Genomic DNA, 25,087 nt, shown 5'->3' with positions numbered 1-25,087 from the left:
CACTTCATGGCAAATAGACAGGGAAACAGTGGAAATAGTGACAGACTTTATTTGGGGGGGCTCCAAAATCACTGCAGATGGTGACTGCAGCCATGAAATTAAAAGACACTTGCTCCTTTGAAGAAAAGCTATGACCAACCTAGACAGTGTATTAAAAAGCAGATACATTACTTTGCCCACAAAGGTCCATCTTGTCAAAGCTTTGGTTTTTCCAGTAGTCATATATGGATGTGAGAGTTGGACTATAAAGAAAGCTGAGTGCCAAAGAATTGATGCTTTTGAACTGTGGTGTTGGAAAAGACTCTTGAGAGTCTCTTGGACTGCAAGGAGATCCAACCAGTCTATCCTAAAGGAAATCAGTCCTGAATATACTGGAAGACTGATGCTGAAGCTGAAACTCCAGTACTTTGGCCACCTGATGCAAAGAACTGACTCATATGAAAAGACCCTGATGTATGAAAAGACCCTGATGCTGGGAAAGATTGAAGGTGGGAGGAGAAGGGGATAGCAGAGGATAAGATGGCTGGGCAGCATCACCAACTCAATGGACATGAGTTTGAGTACACTTCAGGAGTTGGTGACGGACAGGAAAGCCTGGTGTGCTGCAGTCCATAGGGCTGGAAGGAGTTGGATAGAAGTGAGCAACTGAACTGAACTGAAACATATATATGTGCTTGTGTATGTTTATATTTATACACATATTGCACAATATATTGCAAATGGAGAAGAATGAAGTGAGTGATAAAGATAATTCATAAAACAAATAATAGAAAAAGTCCTCAATGTGCTAAAGAAGGCAGCTAGGGCTTCCTTTGTTCATTCCACACATTTATTAGGCTGCTTCTGTGTGCTGGAGGTTGGGCTGTGTGACACAAAGTTGCATTAAGCAATAGCTCTGTTCTCTAGGAACTTTCAGTCCAGTGGGGCAGGAGGTTATGGTGAACAGATGAATAAATTTATTATAGAATGTGTTAAAAGTGGAACACTCTGGATTCTGAGAGTCCAAAGTTGCTGCTCAAAGCATGGGAGGAATTTTAAGGGCAGCAAGTCCATACTGTATAACCATCACCATCAAAACAATGATGAAGACCAGGAGAATGTGGGGTAGATTTGAAAACAGCATGCAGGCTAGTATATCTAGAATCAAGTGTTCATAGAAATCCCTGAACAGGATTTAATCTGGCAAGAACTCTATACCCAGTACTGCTGCTGCTGCTGCTGCTAAGTTGCTTCAGTCATGTCTGACTCTGTGCGACCCCATAGATGGCAACCCACCAGGCTCCCCTGTCCCTGGGATTCTCCAGGCAAGAACACTGGAGTGGGTTGCCATTTCCTTCTCCAATGTATGAAAGGGAAAAGTGAAAGTGAAGTCGCTCAGTCATGTCCGACTCTTAGCGACCCCATGGACTGCATCCTACCAGGCTCCTCCAACCATGGAATTTTCCAGGCCAGAGTACTGGAGTGGGTTGCCATTGTCTTCTCTGATACCCAGTACTAGATACTCTATTTTCCTTGACAGCCTTCGTTTGATTATTGCAAGATATTTCTTAGTACAAGCACTATGGTAGATTGGTTGCAAAATGACCCCAATTTTTCACCCCTGGTGGATCCACACAATTGCAATGTGAGCCTCAGGTCTTCCCATTGGGGGTGGAGTCTATTGCACTTGTTTGGACCAATATAGTATGGAGGAAGTGAGGGCATTACAGATCTGAGTCTCAAGAAAACGTGTGTAGTTTTTCTCCCTTTTGGAACCCTGTCTTTGTCATGAGAACAAATCCAAGCTAGCTGGCTGGAGGATGAGAGGCTATGAGAAGCAGGGATGAGTCACCCTAGCCAACATCCCAGGTGTGCCAGAGCACAGCAACCATCAATACCCCACCAAGAAGACCGACAGTGAACCCATATGAATTAGGGCCCTGCTCAGATCAGCAAAACTCCCCAGTGGGCCTGAAGACTCATGAGAATGAGAAATGGTTGATATTTTGTATCACTAGGTATGGAGTTATTTTGTTATGAAATGAGAGCTAACTGAAGGACTTCAGGGGGAAATGAATGAAAAATAAATAAGGACCTACTGTATAGCATGGGCTTCTCTGGTGGTTCAGATGGTAAAGAATCTGCCTGCAATGTGGGAGACCTGGGTTCAATCTCTGGGTTGGGAAGATCCTCTGGAGCAAGGCATGGCAACCCACTCCAGTGTTCTGGCCTGGAGAATCCTCACTGACAGAGGAGCCTGGTGGGCTACAGTCAGTGGGGTCACAGAGAGTCAGACATGAGTGAGTGACTAAGAACAGCACAGCACAACTGCATATAGCACAGGAAACTACTCAATGCTCTGTTGTTTTTCAGTCACTCAGTCATGTCCGACTCTTTGCAACCCCAAGGACCACAGCACACCAGGCTTCCCTGTCCTTCACTATTTCTGGGAGTTTGCACAAACTCATGTCTGTTGAGTCAGTGATGCCATCCAACCATCTCGCCCTCTGTCGCTCCATTCTCCTCCTGCCCTCAATCTTTCCCAGCACCAGGGTTTTTTCCAGTGAGTCATCTCTTCTCATCAGGTGGTCAAATTTTGGAGGTGGCTGATACTCTTTAATGGCCTATATATGGGAAAAAAATCTAAAAAGAGTGGGTATATGTATGTATATGTATAACTGAACTGCTTTGCTGTACACCTGAAACTAACACATTTTAAGTCAACTATACCCCAATATAAAATAAAAATCAATTTTAAAAATGAATCAAGATATTAGAGAAACAGGGAAAATGGGAATAAAGTCCTCTGTTAGAGGCAAAGAGACTTATATTCTCAGCTCTATTGTTAACCATCTGCTGCCCCAGAGTGATTTATGTAAACTCTTCAGACTTTGGTTTTCATTTCGGTGGTTTAGATAAGAATATTTTTGATTAATAAAGGAAAAGTAAAATAACTTTTATTTTTCCTTCTCTCTTGAAACACATCAGAAAAAGAAGAATGATAAACAGAGGGGAAAATATTTTGTCTATAAAGAGAAAAGAGTACCCCAAAGGACCGAAAACATGTGCACTCAAGCTTGCACATGGAAGTCCTTAGAATCATTATTCAAAAAATAGAAACAATTCAAATGTCCATTAGAAGATGAATGGATGAATAAAACAAGATACATTCACACACTGAAGTATTATCTGGCAATAAAAGTAAAGTACTGATACATGCAACAACATGGATGATCCTTGAAAACATTATGCTAAGTGAAATAAGTCAGACATAAAAGACAGCATATTGTATGACTCCATTTTTATGAAATTCCCAGAATAATACAAAGACAGTATATTATTGTTTTTCAGGGACTATTGGAGGAAGAAATGGGGAATGACTGGTAATAGGTATAAAGTTTTTTTTTTTTTTTGAAATGGTAAATGTTCTGGAATTAGATGGTTACATAACATCATGTATATACAAAAAAATACTGAACTGTAAACTTTAAAAGAGTGAATTTTATGAAGTGAATTGTATCTCTATTTTTAAAAAGGTTAATTCAAAGAAGAGCTACAGTCTCAAACCTTAAACTGTGATTATATATTTGCCCTAAACTATGAAATCTGCACAAAGAAAAACATGTGACAAGGAGGAAATAGATTTGATTAGAACCACAGTTTGCCCCAGAACATTCCTTCCTTGTTCTACAATATCTGCCACATAGTTGTCTCTATTCGAAATACTATTAGTTAGGCACCAGCTTGAGACAATGGCACCCCACTCCAGTACTCCTGCCTGGAAAATCCCATGGACGGAGGAGCCTGGTAGGCTGCAATCCATGGGGTCGCTGAGGGTCGTACACGACTGAGCGACTTCACTTTCACTTTTTACTTTCATGCATTGGAGAAGGAAATGGCAACCCACTCCAGTGTTCTTGCCTGGAGAATCCCAGGGACGGGGGAGCCTGGTGGGCTGCCGTCTATGGGGTCACACAGAGTTGGACACGACTGAAGTGACTTAGCAGCAGCAGCAGCAGCAGCTTGAGACTTGTTATCAGAAAGGAAGTCATTTTGGTAGGACTCTATCCTGTGTTCTGTGGACCACTCACTTCTTTCATCATTTTAACTGCAAAAAACTTTACTCTTTTTCATGTTTCCCCTACCCACAAACTTTGGAGGCATCCTCTTTGTTAATGAAACCTCCTGAAACTATTCTTTTTCAAGTATTCTATTTGGTTGCTGTTGACACATTGATTAATAGAGAGCCGGTTTGGATAAATTTTCTTATATCTATTTTAAAACTGGGATGAGTTATGTGATTCTAGGCTTAAGGGCCATTTTTCTATATTAACTTGCCTCCTAGCCTAGGATTTTAAATTTGGTTCAAGGCTTACAGTTTTGAGTCCCCTGTTTATGACTTTTGATAGAAAATAAAAACCCTCTAATTAATCACTTAGGGTTAAGGGATTTTTTTTTTCAAAGGTTAATTTAGGAAACAGCTTGCAATGGATTAAAAGACTGGCTCAATATTATTCTTTAAATTTAACTTTCTGATAATAGAGTATATCTAGATATTCAAGAAAGGGTATGAACAAGAAACAGTTGAGTGAAGGGGAAGAAGAAAGAAGGGGAAGGTCTAGGATTTAAGAGCAGATTTAGGCGATCCTGCAGTGGAAGGCAGAAGGCTCCTGCCCAGGACCATATGAAGGCAAAGGAGGCAGGGGAAGACTGACAGGAGAAGCAAGGATGGGATGAAAACAAGTAAGGATGATGAGCATCTAAGACCAACAGCATGTTGCTCAATATCTTCCAAGAGCGCAGCTTATTATGAGGACAGAGTGATGAGAATGGCGCACTGTGAAAGCACACTTCAGAGCCCACCCAGAAGCCCCACGTGAGCTGGGTTGCCCATCTCAGTTGCTGCAAATAACAAGTTAATGGCTACCAGTTGCTCCTCTAGAGAGTTACCCAGCATTATAAGGGCTGCCTTGCCAGGAAAATTTATATCTACCTCCTAAGCAACCAGGGACACACTTAGAGCTAAGGATTATCTGATACAGGAATTCAAATCTTTGATGTGGCTTATACTCCAGAGCTCACCTGTGGGTTTGGGCAGAGGCTAGCACCTTCCTAACACTACATCCTTGCTACTCTGCTTTGTCTCCTTCATTACAAGCTTTTTTCTTCCTGAAGAGTGTGCTCTTACTACTAAGAAATGGAGTATTTCCTGCCATATCAGTAAATAAAAGATGTCACTGCTGCTGCTGCTGCTGCTAAGTCACTTTAGTCGTGTCTGACTCTGTGCAACCCCATAGATGGAAGCCCACCAGGCTCCCCAGTCCCTGGGATTCTCCAGGCAAGAACACTGGATGTGTTGCCATTTCCTTCTCCAATGCATGAAAGTGAAAAGTGAAAGTGAAGTCACTCAGTCGTGTCCAACTCTTAGCGACCCCATGGACTGCAGCCTACCAGGCTCCTCCATCTGTGGGATTTTCCAGGCCAGGGTACTGGAGTGGGGTGCCATTGCCTTCTCCAAAAAGATGTCACAGTCATGAGCAATTGCAGCTACCACCAATGCTGAGCTGGTGAGAAGAAAAGAATACCTGCCATCTAATAGCCATCAGACTGTAGCCACTCCTTATGGTGAGCCCGGAGGAAACCCAGAATGTGAAACCACAGGACACTGGCCCCAGTAGGTGAGGCGCACATCAAAGGAATGATTTCAGTGAGCCCAGACTCTTGAATTTGCCCATACATTGTTGTTGTTTAGTTGCTAAGTCACGTCCGACTCTTTTGCGACCCCATGGACTGTAGCCTGCCAGGCTCCTCTGTCCTAGGATTTCCCAGGCAAGAATACTGGAGTAGGTTACCATTTCCTTCTCCAGGATATCTTCCCAACTCAGGGATCAAACCCGTGTCTCCTGCATTGGCAGATGAATTGTTTACCACTGAACCACCAGGGAAGACCTCTTCACATTCATAGAAAAGCACTAAATTCCTTAACTTGATGTCTGGTTTTCCTTTAATTAACAACAACCTTTTGACGTTCAGACTACCTGCCCTATGTTGTGAAACTTCCATTTAACCTGGCTTCCCCCCTTGCCTCTTCTAAGTAGTTCTCTTAGAATTACTTGACATGCTGCCTCCCAGGCTTGAAGTCCTAAAAATTCTTGCTGATTAAACATAACTCTCAACTTTTAGCTTGTGAATATTTTTTAAGTCTGCAGTACTTCACATACACATGGATCTCTGTTTCTGGCTCTGCTTTGAGCTTGATCTATACGCACTATGGTTACAAAGTTCTTGCCTGCTTCCTTCTTCCCCTGTTTTTCAAATATTCATCAATCCCTTATGGCATGTGAGTCACTATTTTTAAGTAGCCAAACATCAGGAAGTTGTGGTGAGATTGTTACCATTCACTTTAATGACTTCTTTAGAAGTCTGTCTTGATCCAGAGATCTTTACACTGAACTTCAAAAGAATCTTTGACTTATATTTCATCTGGGCAATCAGTTTCACAAGTTAGCAAAAATAGTAGGAAAACAGTTTCCATGCTTTCTTCCAGTAGGGTCTTTAAATGAGTAACATATTTGCAAAGCTCCTCCAAGATTCTATTGCATACATACACCAAGTGCACTCTCTAGCGCCATTTAAACAAGAAGTTAATATGAACTCATAAATTTCAGTTTACTATGTTATTCCTGCAAGCAGGAACACTTGAGGATAAGGGAATAAAACTGAATTAGGTTAGTTAATTAGCTAGTGTTATTAAAAAGTCAACCTTATATCCCACTAAGGTGGCTTATTTATTCACAGTACACTGTAATGTAAAAGCTAATAGGAAGTTGTTATTTATGGTACTAACACAATTTCCTGTTTTAAAGAAAAGAGAGTTTAGGTGTTTATCGTAACATTTCTTTTTAATATCGGTGAGTTACTGAATTAACTGTAAAACTGCAATGAAGTTGCTTAGAAAAAAAGAGTAGGGTGTTCAAAGTGAAACCATGAGCTTTGTTCTTCCACGCCTGTCAGGTAATGAGTAGTTGCCAAAAATCTTCACTACATAAAATCAACAATCAAAATAGGCCAATAGGCAGATTTCTGAGGCACTCAAACTGTAAAGAGTCAGCCTGCAATATGGGAGACCTCGGTTCGATCCCTGGGTCGGGAGGACCCCTAGAGAAGGGCATAGCAACCCACTACAGTATTCTTGCCTGGAGAATTCCAAGGACAGAAGAGTCTGGAGGGCTACAGTCCATGAGGTCCCAAAGAGTCAGACGCTTCTGAGCAACTTTCACTTTACTTTCAAAATAAGCCAAAAGATGGCGCTATTGCTGTGTGTAATGCTCTGGAAAAACCAAAGAAGACAAAAAACAGAAGACAAAAAACGCTCCTGAATTCTCAATGAGAAGGCAATGTTATTCTTTTTTCTCTTTTGTTCGAACTTCAGCCATCACTCGCATTATCTCATTGAGTTGAAGTGCTCAACTTTTGTGCCCTAAAGAGCAACATTCCCCAAGAAAAATAAATGCAAAAAGGTAAAAAGTTGTCTGAGAAGGCCTTACAAATAGCTGAGAAAAGAAGAGAAGATAAAGGAAAAGGAGAAAAGGAAATATATACCCATTTGAATGCAGAGTTCCAAAGAATAGTAAGGAGAAATAGGAAAGCCTTCCTCAGTGATCAATGCAAAAAAATACAGGAAAACAATAGAATGGGAAAGACTAGAGATCTCCTCCAGAAAATTAGAAATACCAAGGGAACATTTCATGCAAAGATGGACACAATAAAGGACAGAAATGGCATGGACCTAACAGAAGCAGAAGATATTAAGAAGAGGTGGCAAGAATATGCAGAAGAACTATACAAAAAAGATCTTCATGACCCAGATAACCACGATTGTGTGATCACTCACCTAGAGCCAGACATCCTGGAGTCTGAAGTCAAAGTGGACCTTAGAAAGCATCACTATTAACAAAGCTAGTGGAGATGATGGGATTCCAGTTGAGCTATTTCAAATCCTAAAAGATGATGCTGTGAAAGTGTTGTACTCAATATGCCGGCAAATTTGGAAAACTCTGCAGTGACCACAGGACTAGGAAAGCTCCATTTTCATTCCAATCCCAAAGAAAGGCAATGCCAAAGAATATTCTAACTACCACTCAGTGGCACTCATCTCAAACACTAGCTAAGTATTGCTCAAAATTCTCCAAGCCAGGCTTCAACAGTACGTGAATTGAGAACTTCCAGATGTTCAAGTTGGATTTTGAAAAGGCAGAGGAATGAGAGAACAAATTGCCAATATCCATTGGATTACAGAAAAAGCAAGAGAATTCCAGAGAAATATCTCCTTCTGCTTCATTGACTATGCCAAAGCTTATGACTGTGTGGATCACAACAAACTGAAAAGTTTTTCAAGAGATGGGAATACCAGACCACCTGACCTTCCTCCTGAGAAATCTGTATGCAGGTCAAGGAGCAACAGTTAGAACTGGACATGGAACAAAGGACTGGGCTCTAAATTGGGAAAGGAATACATCAAGTCTGTATATTGTCACTCTGCTTATTTAACTTATATGCTGAGTACATCATGAGAAATGCCAGGCTGGGTGAAGCACAAGCCAGAATCAAGATTGCCAGGAGAAATATCAATGACCTCAGATACGCAGATGACACCACCCTTATGGCAGAAAATGAAGAACTAAAGATCCTCTTGATGAAAGTGAAAGAGAAGAGTGAAAACTCTGGCTTAAAACTCAACATTCAAAAAAAAAAATAAGACCATGGCATCTGGTCCCATCACTTCATGACAAATAGATGGGGAAACAATGGAAATAGTGAGAGACTTTATTTTCTTGAGTTTCAAAATCACTGCAGATGGTGACTGCAGCCATGAAATTAAAAGACCCTTGCTCCTTAGAGAACATATTAAAAAAGCAAAGACATTACTTTGCTGACAAAAAGTCCTTCTAGTCAAAACCATGGCTTTTCCAGTAGTCATGTATGGATGTGAGTGTTGGATTATAAATAAAACTGAGTGCTGACGAATTGATGCTTTTGAACTGTAGTGTTGGAGAAGACTCTTGAGAGTCTCTTGGTCTGCAAGGAGATCCGACCAGTTCATCCTAAAGGAGATCAGTCCTAATTATTCATTGGAAGGACTGATGCTGAAGCTGAAACTCCAATGCTTTGGCCACCCAATGCGAAGAAGTGACTCATTGGGAAAGACTGTAATGCTGGAAAAAATTGAAGGCAGGAGGAGAAGGGGATGACAGAGGATGAGATGGTTAGATGGCATCACGGACTTGATGGACATGAGTTTGAGCAAGCTCCAGGAGTTGGTGATGGTCAGGGAAGCCTGGCCATGAGGTCTCAAAGAGTCGGACATGACTGAGTGACTGAAACAGCAATAAGTCATTTTCATATGAATGTTGCAAGGAACGATATCTATATGATAGATATCTTATATATCTTAACCAGTTTGTCCATGATTGCTTGAAAAGACTTCCTAACTCACAAGCAGAAGGGTAAATACTCTCCAGGATAAAGGTCTTTAAAATCAGGACTATGGAAATCTCCTCAGAGTGCATCTGATTTCTACCACTTTTGATAGAATCATTCTACAGTTATTTTTTGCAAAATAAATTAGAATGAAACATTTATTTAATTTCCCAAAGTAAAATGAAGACAATTTTCAATAAAATGAAATTTGGAATAATTTTTAAAAGGTGCATTGGCCATGCTAAAGGAAAGGGGAGCAATATGTATAAAGAGCAAAGAATCTTGAAAGTATTGTTTTGTACACAGAGTATGGATTTTTTTTTCTTTATCATTTTAGAGTGCACTTTGTGAAATCAGTCTTCATGGTTTGAAGAGATTCAGGTGTGGAAAGAAAGTCACCTTGGGATGAAATTTTGACAAAAATAATCAACCAAATTGTGGAAATTTTACAACATTTGACATACATTTTAAGGCTGATTTGTGGAGACAAATTGTTTCTGACTCCAAAAGTCTCATACAAAAATTTGTTCTTATTGAATGAATCCATGAAGCAGCCTAAATTACTGCTACCCCTCAAAGACTCACAATCAAAGAAAAGTAAGTTGTGTTGTACAACCAAGTGAGAAATAAGAGACAAGAAAAGTAATACTTCATCAAGTTTGCAAAGTTCTTTCTAGGCATCTGATAATCTTGGAAATCTTCTGAGATAGGCAAGATAGCCAATTACGATTATGTTAATTGAGTACCTAAGGTGCTTTCCCGTCTTTTTACCTCTGTTGCTTCATTTGCAATACTTATATGAAGTTAGTACTATTATTGCCCTCCTGTCCCAACAGAAAGCATTGAAGTACAGAAAAGTTAATTAACTTCCCAAGGACCTACAGCCAGGAAGTGGCTTACTTGCAATGAAAACCCAGGCAGGTTAAAAGACTCATGCAGTCATTTTTAGAGGTAAAAAAAAGGGCATTAAAGTTTATATCATAAGCTATTAAAGGTAGAGTTAAATTCAGACCAAAGGTCTTAAAGATTTGTGACTTGATAGTTTTTCCTGAATGATATTCTGTTTTGATTTGTATCATCCCAGACTTGGTAGAATGACAGTCCCCTTGACTCTAAACGCCATGTAGACTTCATCAGTCTAGTTGGCCTCCTACAGATAATTCTCTTTACTAGGCTCATATGCTGTTTGGAATTTTTTACCCATGCTCATCTCTCCAGGCTCCACCATAAACTGAGGCAGTCTACTCTTCAGACTTACCCTCTTCCCTGAGAAGTCTTTTGTGGATTTCTTAGTGCTGTTATCAGTGATGAAACAGAAAGAGAGAGACCTCCAGACTTTAGGACTCCAGACCTGCCCACAACCTGGTAAGAAAGAGGGAGATTACCAGATCCCTTCAAGTATCAGCATTTTGCATTTCTGAACACAGTGTGCCCGGTGTTTTCCAAAGGATACATAAGGGGGCTAGGCTTCCCAGGTGGCTCAATGGTAAAGTATCCGCCTGTAAATACAGAAGCTGAAGGAGATGCAAGTTCAATACTTGAGTCAGGAAGATCCCCTGGAGGAGGAAATGGCAACCCATTCCAGTATCCTTGTCTGGGAAATCCTATGGACAGAAGAACCTGGTGGGCTACAGTCCATGGGGTCACACAGACTCTGACACAGTTGAGCATGCACACACACAAGGAGGAGTGCAGAGATTTTGAGAAATGAGATTATCACTCTCATCAGCCAAAGAAAGTGACTTTGCTGATTTTTTTTAGTTTATTCATGCTCAGACGGTACTTTCAGTTTCTATAAAGGATGCTGATTGTGTCAGCAAGCATAGGCTAAGTTATGCTACAGTAACAAAAGACACACTTTACCCCTAAATCTTAGTAGCTTACAACAAGAGAATTTTTTTTCTTGCTTATTTTACCCACCAATCATGGGTTGGCTTTGACTGTTCCATCCAGAACCCACTCAGGCTGAAGGAGCAGCTTTCATCTGGGACCTAACATGGGGAAAGGATGAGGGTGAAACCACACAATCATTCTTGAAGCTTCTGCTCAGAGATGGCATCTGGCATTTCTGAACACATTTCATTGGCCAAAGTGAGTCACATGGTCAAGCCTGATGGCAGTGGGACTGGATGATTTCCTCCCCTTAGAGAGTGGTGCTTTGAGGAAAAGGTGGTGAGGGAGACTACTGCCATAGCCACCAGCTTGCACATGAGCTTGCTCTGCTGTGCTGTGCTTAGTTGCTCAGTCATGTCCAACTCTTTGTAACCCCACGATCTGCCAGGCTCCTCTGTTCATGTGGAATCTCCAGGAAAGAATACAGGAGTGGGTTGCCATGCCCTCTTCCAGGGGATCTTCCCAACCCAGGAATCAAACCCAGGATGGGTCACCTAATATTGGGAACAATAAAACAATCCTTAGACTTATTGCATTATATTATATTGGGCTTAGAGAGGCTCCTATCTGGATAAATTAATAGGGTAAAAGTGGGAGCATGCTCCATCAGCCTCAATTTAACATCATAAAAGAAATAGTAAAGAAGTCCAAGCATCTAAGTTCCTCTCAACCTTTCCCAGAAGGGGCACATTGGAAAAAATTCATTTCAGGTTGTGGTAGTTAATGTGAGAGGGTCAGAGGGGAGCTGCTGAACCCAGAGAAGAATTCCTCCTCCATGAGCAGCTACACCACATGGGCCAGGTCATGAGGCTTCTTATCTTGTAACATTCGCAAAAGCCCAGGCCTCAATTTTAACTCACTGCATTGCAGTTCTTTTCAAGTACGTAACCAGGGCTTTATGAAGATTGATAGAGTGCCAGGAAGCCATTGGGTTGAAAGTCCAGATGTACATAAATCAAGTCATAGCATCATTTAATTCAGAATGCTTCAGCCCAAGTCATTACAGAGTAGCAGTGCAGAGATTTATAGGAAGTCTTATAAGATTTGATGATCTGAAAGGTAGAGATATTAAGTGTCCGATTTAGCTCTAGGAGATGCTGCAGCAGTTTTAAATCAACTGAAGCTTTTATTGCAGCTGGTTTAAAATGTGTCTTAAATAACTGGAAATGTATCTTAAGAACATCTTGGAATGAAGCGTTGAATGTGATTTTTGACCATCAAAACTAAGATCTAATTTGCACAAGGAAAGAACCTATCTATCAATAAAAATGCATGTCAGCAAGCCTCTTTATATATTAAAACACTGTTCTCTGCTCTAACTCATTCTATATCTAATGATTTTTACATAACTCTTCTCTAGGATAAGACACCAAGATCTTTGTGTCTGATGACAAGAATTCTTCTGATCCTTTTAATCTTGAGCCAGAAGTCATCTACATTTAAAATCATCTCAGTTTTTACACTGAGGGACTTGAAAGGCCACAATCCCAGTTGACCTCACACTCACCAGGCATGCTGAGTTTTAAGCCTGCAGACCTGGTGAGGTTTGCTATAATCTTCTCTGAACCCAGCCCTTTCCATATTCCCTCTTTTATTTGAATCTCTTGATGCTCTCTAATGCCTTAATCTCACATTTTCCTTTTCCTACCAAAACATATTACTTAAAATAAATTATTTTTGTAAAAGTTTACCAACAGATCTCAATACCTCAAAGACTGAGGAAATTTAATCTGTTAGCAGATGCCAGGGTATACAAATACAATAGCCAAAGAAATGATGCTCTAATGAAAAATTAAAGACAACTAAAAATGAAAGTGGAATATATTTCTCTCTTTTGTAAAATCACTATGGAGAAAATTTAAAGACCGTGATTCAAAATGACAATTTTGAATCAATCTACATTTCTGCCCACCCTTTGGAAAAATTTATAAACATTTTTGATGGAACAAATTCTTAATGAAATGGAGGCGTTTCCTCCTCAAGGTGACCTCTCAAAACATATTCTCCATCATAAAAAAAGACTGAACTGATAATATTATTTTCAATTAATACTGAAATTGATTTTACATAATTATGTATACAAGAAATTTTGAATATACATTTTATTAAATACTGTTTATAAATTTAATATTACTACATTTTATTTAATTGCAATTGTTAGGTAGTTAGAATAGGAAAAAGAAGTCCAGAATGGGGGTGGCTAAAGACAAGGAAGGGAAAAGCCTGCAAAAATAGAACAAAGGAAGGTCTGGGGACCGGAGTGAGGACCTCAAACGGTGAGGTAAAACAAACAGCACTTCTCATTAGCCCAATTTACATAGGGCAGGCCCAGGGGGAGGAGAAAAAAACATAAAAAGAGGAGCCAAAACCTCTCTTCTCTTCTAGTCTTTTGGGTTGGCATTCCCTCACACCTGGAAGATGTATTTTCCTTTACTTTCTAAATAAAACTGAGCTGTAACACGGAGCTGTAACACTGGTCCATCCGAGGGCTGTAAAGCTGGTCTGTCGCTTCAAATTTTTGTTGCAATGAGACAAAACTGAGGAAATTACAAATTCCCCGATCATCTATGGTGCCGTTTCTCGGATTTAACCTGGCTGAAACAACCTCAGCTCGGGCCCCCGCAAGGAGGAGGCCAAGTACAGCAGGAGCCCAACTTGGCGAAACCTTCCAAGGAAGAAGCTAAACCCAAGAAAACCCAGCGCAGGCGAAGTGACAAGAAGCCCAGCAGACTGGAAACTGGGACAGCATAAAACAAACAGCAGAAAGCTCACATGGCTCAGTCTCAGATTCCAGAAGACCTCCGGTTAAAGTAGGAGGTCCTCGCTCCTATGGCTAGAAGGACACATGCCTAACAAAATCTTGATTCCTTTACAATCTCTTGTTTCTTGTTTCCTTGAACCCCCCATGAACAGGTGAGCAGCAGTGGGTGCAAATGAGGGACTCTGGCAGGGGCTACTCCTCAGTGTGTCCCAAAGGCTCCACTGTCTGCTGGGCCCCAGTAGCTTTGCCCAGGCGGGTGGGGGTTCTTCTGTCCTGAATCTTCTCTGTGCCAAGGACCAGGCCAATAAAAACTGTGAACACAGGTCAGGTATTTAGCAGGTTTTCCAGCAGGTTATGAAGGGGATTCCTCAGCACGTTTTCCCCACTGCTTTTTCCTCCTGTCCTTCAGCTTCTCACTCCTGGGACTTGAGCCTGGCCAAAACCCATGGTGCCTGGCTTCAGGACCTAATGAAGCTCAGGCTCTGATGTCTCATTGCAAAAATTCAGTTAGAGACACAGCTATAGTTAAGAGGTGGATTTTTTCAGACTCGGAGAGAAGCACACTCCACAGGGTGTGGGCCATCACAGAGGAGAGTGCAGTGGCCACGGAATGTGGTGTGGTTAGTTTTTTCGAGCTGGGTGATTTCATATGCTAATGAGTGAAAGGATCATTCCAACAATTGGGGAACCACCCACTCCCCCTCTGTCTTTTGACAGTGCCTTGGAACAGTCCTGCTGGCACCTCTGGGTGTCCCATTTAGCTTGCAGATTGGGGATCAAGGTTTAGTTGAATTTGACTTGTCATTTTGGACCCACTTGATTTTAATCAGTTTATGTTATACCCTTGGAGAAGGAAATGGCAACCCACTCCAGTACTCTTGCCTAGAAAATCCCATGGATGGAGGAGCAATGTAGGCTATAGTCCATGGGGTTGCAAAGAGTTGGACACGACTGAGCAACTTCACTTTCACTTGCTCTATGTCATTCTTTGAAAAGTTGTGCCCTGCTCCCTTCCCTCCTATGTTATGCTCTTTTCCTGAGCCCCATCCAGGCCCACAATGTCACCTCTACAATCTTCTGGAGGGACAACCAGAAAACAGCTGGGCCTTGGGAGAGAAATACTGTACAATACCCAATCCCCCTTGATATTCAGGCCTTCATCTTCCATGTTTCCTGCAACATGGGCAACAACAGCATCTCTCAGTGAACCCACTAGAGCAGGGGATAGGCACACAATGCCTGCTAAAAGTCCATCTGCTGGCATCCCTTCAAGGGCAATTGGGCTTCCAGGGATAATGTTTGCCACTTTGGGAGTTAGTGCTGCAGGCCATTTGGGCCCAAAGCCTTACCACCCTTCTCCTAAAGTTATAAAAATACCCCTGGATCAAATCTCCACTCCACTTTATGGAACATCTGGTCTGTTGTCTCTTATCAATTTGTTCTTAAGCCACTTATTAGCTCCTACAACAAGGACCCTGCCCCTTTGTAGGCAACATTGCTCCACTCCCCTGTTTATTAAAACACTCTTAAGCCCCTAACAGAACCAGATAACCCACTCCTTTGTCATAACTTCTGCTATTACCTAAAGTGGGTCTCTGACAATGAAATGCTTACCATTGGAGACACCCTAACCTGCTCTTATGGAGGACTAGGGGAGGAAATCAGTGACTTATATTCCCTTAGAGCAGTAAAAGGATAAAGCTTATGACTGCTTCACCAGGTTCCCAGTCTCAAGGCACAGGCTTGGATTGCTTTACATCATGATATCTATTCCCAACTGTGGTGAACAAACTGGCAATGAGTTAAAATTACAACCCCTTAATCCTACCCAGCACTGGTTATGCTGGAGACCTTGGGGATGCCCAACTCCAGTCCACAGTCCTAGGAGGTTGACCTACCTCGACCTGCCTAGGGATCTGGTCCTCAAAAGGTTGTCATGCCTCAACCTGCTCAGAGATCTGCCAGTCCAGGGGTTCCAGGAGGTGGGGATTTGATCTCTAGGAGGCTGTCATTCCTCAGCCTGCCTGGGGATCTGCACCCTGACCCGGGGATGCCTGGCTCTCAGGTTGCAACAGTACTGGGTAGGATAAGCTTCAAAAAGACTCACTCCTAAGGAAGTCCACCCATGGAAATTGAAGGAGGCCTATTAGATTTTTTTCTTTTCCTCCGTGTCATCACCGTCTTTCAGATGGGAAATAACCAATCCACTTCCTGACAAGTGCCCTTGAGATTCATCCTTGATAACTGGAAGCTGTTCGATCCTCTAACTCTAAGGAGAAGTTGCTTAAAATTCTTTTTGCCACTGCGTGGCTATGGTATCCTCTGGGACACAAGGAACACTGGCCTGAGGATAGGAGTTTAAATTACAATACCATCCTGTAGCTAGACTTATTCTGCAAAAGACAAGGGAAATGGACAGAGATTACTTATGTCCAAATTTTCTTCTGACTAAGAGATATGAAGGAACTCTGTCCTAAGTATAGGATTGTTGTATGCCCTAAAAGTGAGCCTACTAAGCACAGACAACCAAGAGAAAGAACCCCCCTCCCCCCATGAAGGCTCACCTCCCAAGGCTCTCTAGTTGCCTGGTGCTTCTTTCTTGTATCCAAAAGTGTCCCCATATCCAGGAGCACCCTCTCCACAAAAGCCAACTTGAGTATGTCCCTTAGTCAAAACTGGAGGAGAATTTGGACCACCTGGGTCCATAAGCCCTTCTCCCTCTTAGAACTAAGGTCAAACAAGACCTGGGAAGCTATACAGATGATCCAGGCAAATATATAGATACATTTCAACATATTGCCTTGGCTCTTGACTTGACATGGAAGACATCATGGTCATATTTAGTCAAATTTTATCTGACCATGAGCATGCTAGGGTCTTAAAGGAAGCCCAAAGGTATGCTATGGGGCTTCACATGTCAAGTGATAAACACCCAGTAGGAGAAACTGCAGTCCCCTCCTTATATCCTGATTGGAATTATAATGACCCTGAGCACATCATGGAAAGGGGTCATTTTCTGATCTGTGTGAAGGCAAGACTAAAAGCAGCCCAGCAAAAGGTATACCTGGATCTCAGCAATAACTCAGGAGCCCAACGAGAACCCCATTGTCTTTCTGGAAAGGCCAAAAGAGGCCCTCCAAAAATTTAACAATCTGGACATAGACTCTTATGAGGGACAAGTGATTTTAAAGGACAAATTCCTGTCCCAATGTGCATCAGACACCAGGATAAAGTTACAACAGCTACAGAAGCAGGGCCCTGCTGCCTCTTTAGATGAGATGGTCCAGACAGCCACCAATACCTTTTATAACAGAGAACAGGAGAGGGAGGCCAAGGCCCAGGAAAGGGAGAAAAGGAAAGAGACAAGCCATGCCCAGATGCTGGCTGCCATCCAGAGAAGCCCTATGGCAAACCCTGAGTCCTTGAAGAACAAGGCACGAAGTAAATGCCTAATCTGTAGACAGGTGGGCCATTGGACCAAAGACTGTCCAAACCATGACAAGTCTCCTAAAACAGCTTGCTACAAATGACATCAGTTGGGACATTTGGTGGCACTCTGCCCTTGGGACCCAAGAGTCTCAAGGTCAAGAACCAAGCCTTCCCTCACAATGGGTCAGCAGGACTGAAGCAGCCCACTCCAGCCAGCCCGCCTGTCAGAGATAACCATCACGGGACTGAAGCCAAGGGTACAACTGGATATGGCAGGTAGGTCTGAGAATTTCTTGGCTGACACAGGGGTTACCTGCTCTGTCCTGATCTCCTACTCCAGAGCTTTCTTCTCCCAAACCTGTACCATTTTGGGTGCTACAGGAAAAACAATTACTAAAAGATTCACCCAAGCACTTCTTTGTTGCTTGGATGGACAAATAATTTCCCACCAGTTTCTGGTGGTCCCTGAGTGTCCTACTCCCTCATTGGGAAGGGATATACTCACTAAACTGGAGACCACCCTTGTGATGGGAAGCTTTTCATCCACTAGAGCCCTACAGCTTCTGGTTACTGCTGAAGAACTCATTACACCCTCTTCAATAGAAAGGGACCAAAAACTATGGAAGGACAAAGTTAACCCCCAGGTGTGGGACCAGGGGACTCCTGGACAAGCCCACCAAGCTGAACTGGTCATCATTGTCCTCCAAGATCCCACTTGGTTTCCTAACCAGAAGCAATATCCCCTCAGAAGAGGAGCCCTGAAAGGACTACAGCCTCTAATAAATAAATTCCTTGCCTCTGGGATATTAGTCCCCACCAATTCACCATGTAACATCCCAATCCTCCCTGTAAAGAAAAAGGGCGGAACCTGGCGAATGGTTCAAGATCTCCAGAGGGTCCCCAATCAAATATGGTGATCAAATCCTTAGGCTCTTGGAGGCAGTTCCATCTGGCCACTGAGGTTTCAGTCTCCACTGTAAAGACACCAACAAGGGAGCACAGAAGTGGCAAGAGGGAACCAAGCAGCCGATCAGGCAGCTAAGAGAGCAGCATTACAGAACAATGACCTAATAGGGGTTGCCGCCTTAGTCCCACAGACTAATTTGCCAGAAACTCCCTCATATACTGAAGGTGAGACTCTTAAAGCTAAGACTGAGGGCTTTCAAGATCATACGGGATGGTTCCACAAAGAGAGACTCCTTTTCCTCCCTGGGAACCTCCAATGGAAGTTGGTTAACTCCTTACATGCCACCACTCATTTAGGGGACCCTCGGATGGTCAAGTGACCCCTTTCTTTCCAAATAGCAGCATATGCATGTAGCACCAGAATGGCATACTTGGAGTCAGTGTAAATGGCTACTCTTTTTCCTTTTCCCAGCTCTAAAGCTCGAGTCAGGGCTATGAGCTCAGCTAATTGGCCTGAAGTACCTGGTGGCAAAGGCTTTCCCTCTACGGTCTCAAAATTGGAGACTACTAAATATCCTCATTTAGGGGAAAAGATCCTCCAAAGATCTAGAAAGGTCCTTCAGAGGAACAGGCCTCTAAACAACTATAAGGCAAGTGGTCTCCTCTTGTCCCACTTGCCAATAAAACAATACCCAAGGAGCTTGAAGACCCCAGCTGGCCCAGCCCGTCCAACAATGTGGGACCTACCCAGGAAAGGACTGGCAGATGGACTTCACCCAGATGCCAGTTTCTCAAGGGTATAAATACCTATTGGTCATGATAGATACATTCACAGGATGGATTGAAGGCTTTCCCACCTCGACTGAGAAGGCTGAAGAGGTGGTTAAAAAAAAACTGCTCTCTGAAATCATTCTGAGATTTGGTCTGCTCTGGTCATTACAAAGTGACAATGGGACATCATTTAATTCTAAGGTCACCTGACAGATCTCTAAAGCATTGGGCATTCAGTTCAGTTCAGTTCAGTTCAGTTCAGTCGCTCAGTCAGGTCCGGCTCTTTGCGACCCCATGAACCGCAGCATACCAGGCCTCCCTGTCCATCACCAACTCCCGGAGTTCATTCAAACTCATGCCCATTGAATCGGTGATGCCATCCAGCCATCTCATCCTCTGTCGTCCCCTTCTCCTCCTGCCCCCAATCCGTCCCAGCATCAGAGTCTTTTCCAGTGAGTCAACTCTTCGCATGAGTTGACCAAAGTATTGGAGTTTCAGCTTTAGCATCAGTCCTTCCAAAGAAGACTCAGGACTGATCTCCTTTAGAATGTACTGGTTGGATCTCCTTGCAGTCCGAGGGACTCTCAAGAGTCTTCTCCGATACCACAATTCAAAAGCATCGATTCTTCAGCACTCAGCTTTCTTCACAGTCCAACTCTCACATCCATACATGACCACTGGAAAAACCATAGCCTTGACTAGACAGACCTTTGTTGGCAAAGTAATGTCTCTGCTTTTCAATATGCTATCTAGGTTGGTCATAACTTTCTTTCCAAAGAGTAAGCATTTTTTAATTTCATGGCTGCAGTCATCATCTGCAGTGATTTTGGAGCCCCCGAAAATAAAGTCTGACACTGTTTCCACTGTTTCCCCACCTATTTCCCATGAAGTGATGGGACCAGATGCCATGATCTTAGTTTTCTGAATGTTGAGCTTTAAGCCAACTTTTTCACTTTCCACTTTCACTTTCATGAAGAGGCTTTTTAGTTTCTCTTCACTTTCTGCCATAAGGGTTGTGTCATCTGTATATCTAAGGTTATTGATATTTCTCCCGGCAATCTTGATTCCAGCTTGTGCTTACTAATCTCCATTGTGCCTGGAGGCATCAGTCTTCAGGAAAAGTAGAAAGAGCCAACCAATTCTTAAAATCAGCGATAAATAAGATAACCCAGGAGACCTCCCTGGGATGGAAGGAGGCTTTACCAATAGCTCTCCTCCTCACCTGTATTGCCCCTAAGAAACAGGTTGGTCTTAGTCCTCATGAGATGCTATAAGGGAGGCCTTTTGTTTATGTCAATGACCTCTTCGTAGATCCAGAGGCTCAGACCCTCTGGTCTTATACCATGGCCATTGGGCAATTCCAACAGGATATACAGTTGTGAGGTGCCAACCAAGGCCCAAAAGATTCTAAAGAGTCACCACTATATGCTCCAGGGACTCAAGTCCTAATTAAAGTCTGGAAAGATGGATCTCCAAAGGCTCAACTCCAGCCCAAATGGAAGGGGCCCTACCCTGTAATACTTTCTAGTCCCACAGCAGTCAAGTTACCAAGACATGACTCCTGGATTCACTGCTCACATGTCAAGCCATGGAAGAAAACAGAAGAGGACACTCAATATATCTGTGAGCCCTTGGGAGATCTCAGATACATATTCAGAATGACAAATTAATGCCATTCTAATGAACACCCCCAAAATTAAGTTTATGGGGATAAGATTTCTCAGAACAGCTCTAAAGAGCAACACAGCTTGGCAGGGGTTGTACTCCAAAACAGACAGGGGATGGATCTCCTGATCCCTGAACAAGGAGGGAGTTGAGCCATCTTGAATGAGACATGTTGTTTCTGGGTAAATACCTCCAGATAAGTTAAAGAAAGTCTCACAGTCCTCAAGAAAAACATTCAGACCCTACATTATCTCAAAGAATGAGCTGGAGAGTTCTCTGGGTGTCTACAATCTCTCTTTGGGTAATATTCCTGGTGATGGGAATTTGGAGTTGCCTAATGCCCCTGCTAGTCCCTGTCATCACCATATTGATGCTGCTTGTGATTGCTCCATGTATTATCAATTGTCTAACCCGTTTTGTCTCTGCCCAAGTCAACAAGCTACAACATGCAGTGCCAGTGCAACAGTGATATATAGAACTACAGCCGACCACAGAAAATATCACTCACCCTTGGATGGACACCACTATAAGGACTCTGAGGCCTGAGACTGGCAAGAGGGGGAGGCCCAATGCCCCTCCCCATCCCAGCTCAGCAGGAAGTAAGCCAGAAAGGCTTCTATGCCCCTGTTCCCAAAGAACTGGGCCTCCCATCTCTTGAGGGGGGGAACATTAGGTAGTTAGAATAGGAAAAAGGAGTCCAGAATGGCGGTGGCCAAAAGACAAAGAAGGGAAAAACCTGTGAAAATAGAACAAAAGAAGGTCCGAGGACTGGAGTGAGGACCTCAAACAGTGAGGTAAAACAAACATCACTCCTCATTAGCCCAATTTACATAGGGCAGGCCCAGGGGAGGAGAAAAAACATATAAAAAGAGGAGTTAAACCTTTCTTCTCTTCTAGTCTTTTGGGTTGGCATTCCCTCACACCTTGAGGATGTATTTTCCTTTACTTTCTAAATAAAACTGAGCTGTAACACGGAGCTGTAACGCTGGTCCACTGCTTCAAATTTTTGTTGTGACAAGACAGAACTGAGGAAATTATAAACTCCCCCCAACAAAATTATAATAGAAAATCCACATTCTTCCCCTGATGTTACTTTTCTAGAAGCTCTGCAAAATTGAAGTGTTGAATTTTCAAGATAATATTTAAAGATATTCAGTTCTGAACTTGCTTGTTGGTTCTTTAAGTTAAGGACAAGCTTCTTTAGTAAAGTGACCCATTACAAGCAAGTCTATCTTTGTTAAACTGGAGCATGTGTGTATTACTTAAGCATAAAGCTAACTACATTTGAATTAGCCATCACAATGCCACCATCTACTAATTATCTTACATTATTACTTAATATAATATATAGGAAACTATCCAGTGATCCCTAAAATTGAGTTTTAAACTGGACTGTGCCCTATTGATCAATATGATACATTTTACAAGCTTAACCTCCCTTCCCAAGTACAATTACCTACTGCTCCTTTCCTTCTTTTCTTATCTATTGAAAGCTGTATCTTTTCCACGTTTTAATCTGCTTCACTCACCTCACTTTGTCCTTTTGATTTCTGTCTCTCAAACACCCACCTAATCCTTTCTTTAAAAATGTACCATAGTCTGGGCAGAGGAGTGGCCACAGCCAGGCTACTCAGCTCTGCAGAGGCTCTTGATGGCGCCGCCCACAGGCACCCGGCTCTGCCTGTCTGCTGCCATGGTGCCCAGGAGGTCAGCTCCACTGAGGGGGTGGCGAAGGAGGAGCCCAAGGGGAGGTTGGGGAGGCTGTCAGAAAACCCGCTCCTGAAAGAGTGGAAATAAGCCAAAAAAGGCAGTGGGAAAGGGTGAATCTTCAGACAAAAAAGCATAAACAAATGGAAAAAGAGGAGCAAAGGGACAACAGGCAGAAGTGGATAACCAAGAGACTAAAGGGACTTACCTGTAGAAAATGCAGAGACTAAAAACGAGGAGAGCCCAGCCTCTGATGAAGACGAGAAAGAAGCCAAGTCTGATTAATACCACACACCCAGTCCTGCCAGCGGTCCCTGTTTCCCTTCTTGTACAATCCAGAGGAATATTTATCAACTATTTTGTAAATGCAAGTTTTTTGGTAGCCTAAAAACGTTTTTTAAAAGGAGAGAATCCCACCTCATCCCATTTTTTAAGTGTAAATGCTTTTTATTAAGAGGTGAAATCATTTTCTGGTTGTTTATTTTTTGGTACAACGAGAAAATAGTGGGATATTAGATACAGGAGGTTTTGATTGTGTTGGGTGTCAGCTTAATGTTCCATAGATGGGGGGTAGCTTTTATATTCCATAATATAAAAGCATCCTATAATATAAAAGCTTTTATATCCTATAATATAAAAGCATATCCTATAATATAAATGGCAATTTGGAGTCAGTTGTGCATTTAATGTCTTGAACACTTTAAATTACATCTCTTCACATATTGCTTTGGTAGAATTATTTTCTACAGGAAACCACTTTTTGATCTTGGCTCTCCTGATCAGAATTTCATGTGCTCTATAACATCCTTGGTCGTGGTAGTCCAGTTTTCCTAGTAACTTGGTTAATGTGCTGTGAACGATTGACAGTTTGAGTATGTAGTGAATATGATATTAAATTGTGAATCAGTGGGACTTATGATGTAACAGCATATCAATATTTGAAGATATTGGTACTTGCTACCCTGTTAAGAAAAGTTTGCTCCAAATTTTAAGCTAGAAAGTCACTGGAATAACTGTTAAGAATCACAACTATATGATTTTTTAGATTTCTGGTATGTATGTGAGGAATTGTGTACAAATTGAAATGTTTGTGTAGTGATCCTCAAAACAACCAATAAAATCTCAATTATAAAAGAAAAAAACTGTATCATAATCTATTTATTACACCTTATCTTTTATTTGTATTTAATTAAATGTTCATTTAAAGAATAGTAGATGAACTTCATATTAAAAATTCAGACTATACAAAAGGCAGAAATAAAAACATGAAGCCTTTCCCTCCACACTTGTCCTACTCTCCAGAGGGAACTATTCTTAACATTTTTTGGTTTTGGTTCTCCTGGTTTTTAGCTCTAAAATTCTAGATGAGTGTTGTCCAATTGAAATGTAATGTAATGTAACATTAATAAATCTAGCAGCCATATTTTTAAAGTAAAAAGAAATAGATGAAATAATTTTAATGACATATTTTACTTAATCCCATAACTCAAAATATTAACATATAGTCAATATAAAAAATATGAATGAGATATTTAATTTTTTTCATGTTAAGTCTATTTCCTACTTAGAGAATTTATCAATTCAGACTGGCAACACTTTAGATGTTCAATAGCTGCATATGACAAGTGGCCACTGTATTGGCCAGCATAGGTCTAAGTAATATAATTTAGCTTGTTGCTACTGCTGCTAAGATGCTTCAGTCGTGTCCGACTCTGTCCGACCCCATAGACGGCAGCCCACCAGGCTCCCCCGTCGCTGGGATTCTCCAGGCAAGAAATCTGGAGTGGGTTGCCATTTCCTTCTCCAATAGGTGAAAGTGAAGTCGCTCAGTCCTGTCCAATTCTTTGCGACCCCATGGACTGCAGCCTGCCAGGCTCCTCCATCCATGGGATTCTCCAGGCAAGAGCACTGGAGTGGGGTGTCATAGCTTGTTATTTATAAGCAATTTAAAACAGCATCTTTTGTCAGGGAATGTTTAACAGGAGGATTCCTACATGCTGTTTCTCACAGGTCCTTTGTTTGTTTTTAAGGGGAACAGCACACTGCTCCCAGGAACTGGGGTCATTGTGTGAGACAGGCTTGAATCTCCCTTAGTAAACGTTCTCTTTACGACAAAACTGCTTAGTCTCGATCCCCTTTCTTGAGGTATGGATTGTCTTCTGACCTTGTGACCATCATCATCCCTTTTCCCTTGGTAACGGTTACTGTACATTTGGTTTTCTGATCTTTATCATTGACAAAAGAAACTTCTTGTACTACAGCCTATATATACTCACAGAAAAATCATTAAAGCACCTTTTCTCCATCAGAGCTTGGGTCCATGTGTCTTTCTTTCTTTCCTTCCTTCTCTCTCTCTCTCTCTTCGGCTGATTCCTTGGAGTGCAGAGACCCGTCTTGTTCACTCTCCTGCCTGGGCCTCTAAGACTCTCTCGAGAAGGCGCCCTGTGCCTTCAAGCCCCTCGAGAGGGCATCTAGTGCCTTCGTGAGAGACGCGAG

General features: G+C 42.1%; 1 pseudogene; it reads left to right on the top strand.

The window, feature by feature from the left end:
- The first annotated feature begins 22,471 nt into the window (after nt 1-22,471).
- On the top strand, nt 22,472-22,876 carry LOC102287360 (non-histone chromosomal protein HMG-14 pseudogene; annotated as a pseudogene).
- Nucleotides 22,877-25,087: the final 2,211 nt, after the last annotated feature.

This window comes from Bos mutus, chromosome 13, assembly GCF_027580195.1.
Source record: "Bos mutus isolate GX-2022 chromosome 13, NWIPB_WYAK_1.1, whole genome shotgun sequence".
Taxonomy (NCBI): Eukaryota; Metazoa; Chordata; class Mammalia; order Artiodactyla; family Bovidae; genus Bos; species Bos mutus.
This window is presented reverse-complemented; position numbering and strand designations above follow the sequence as displayed.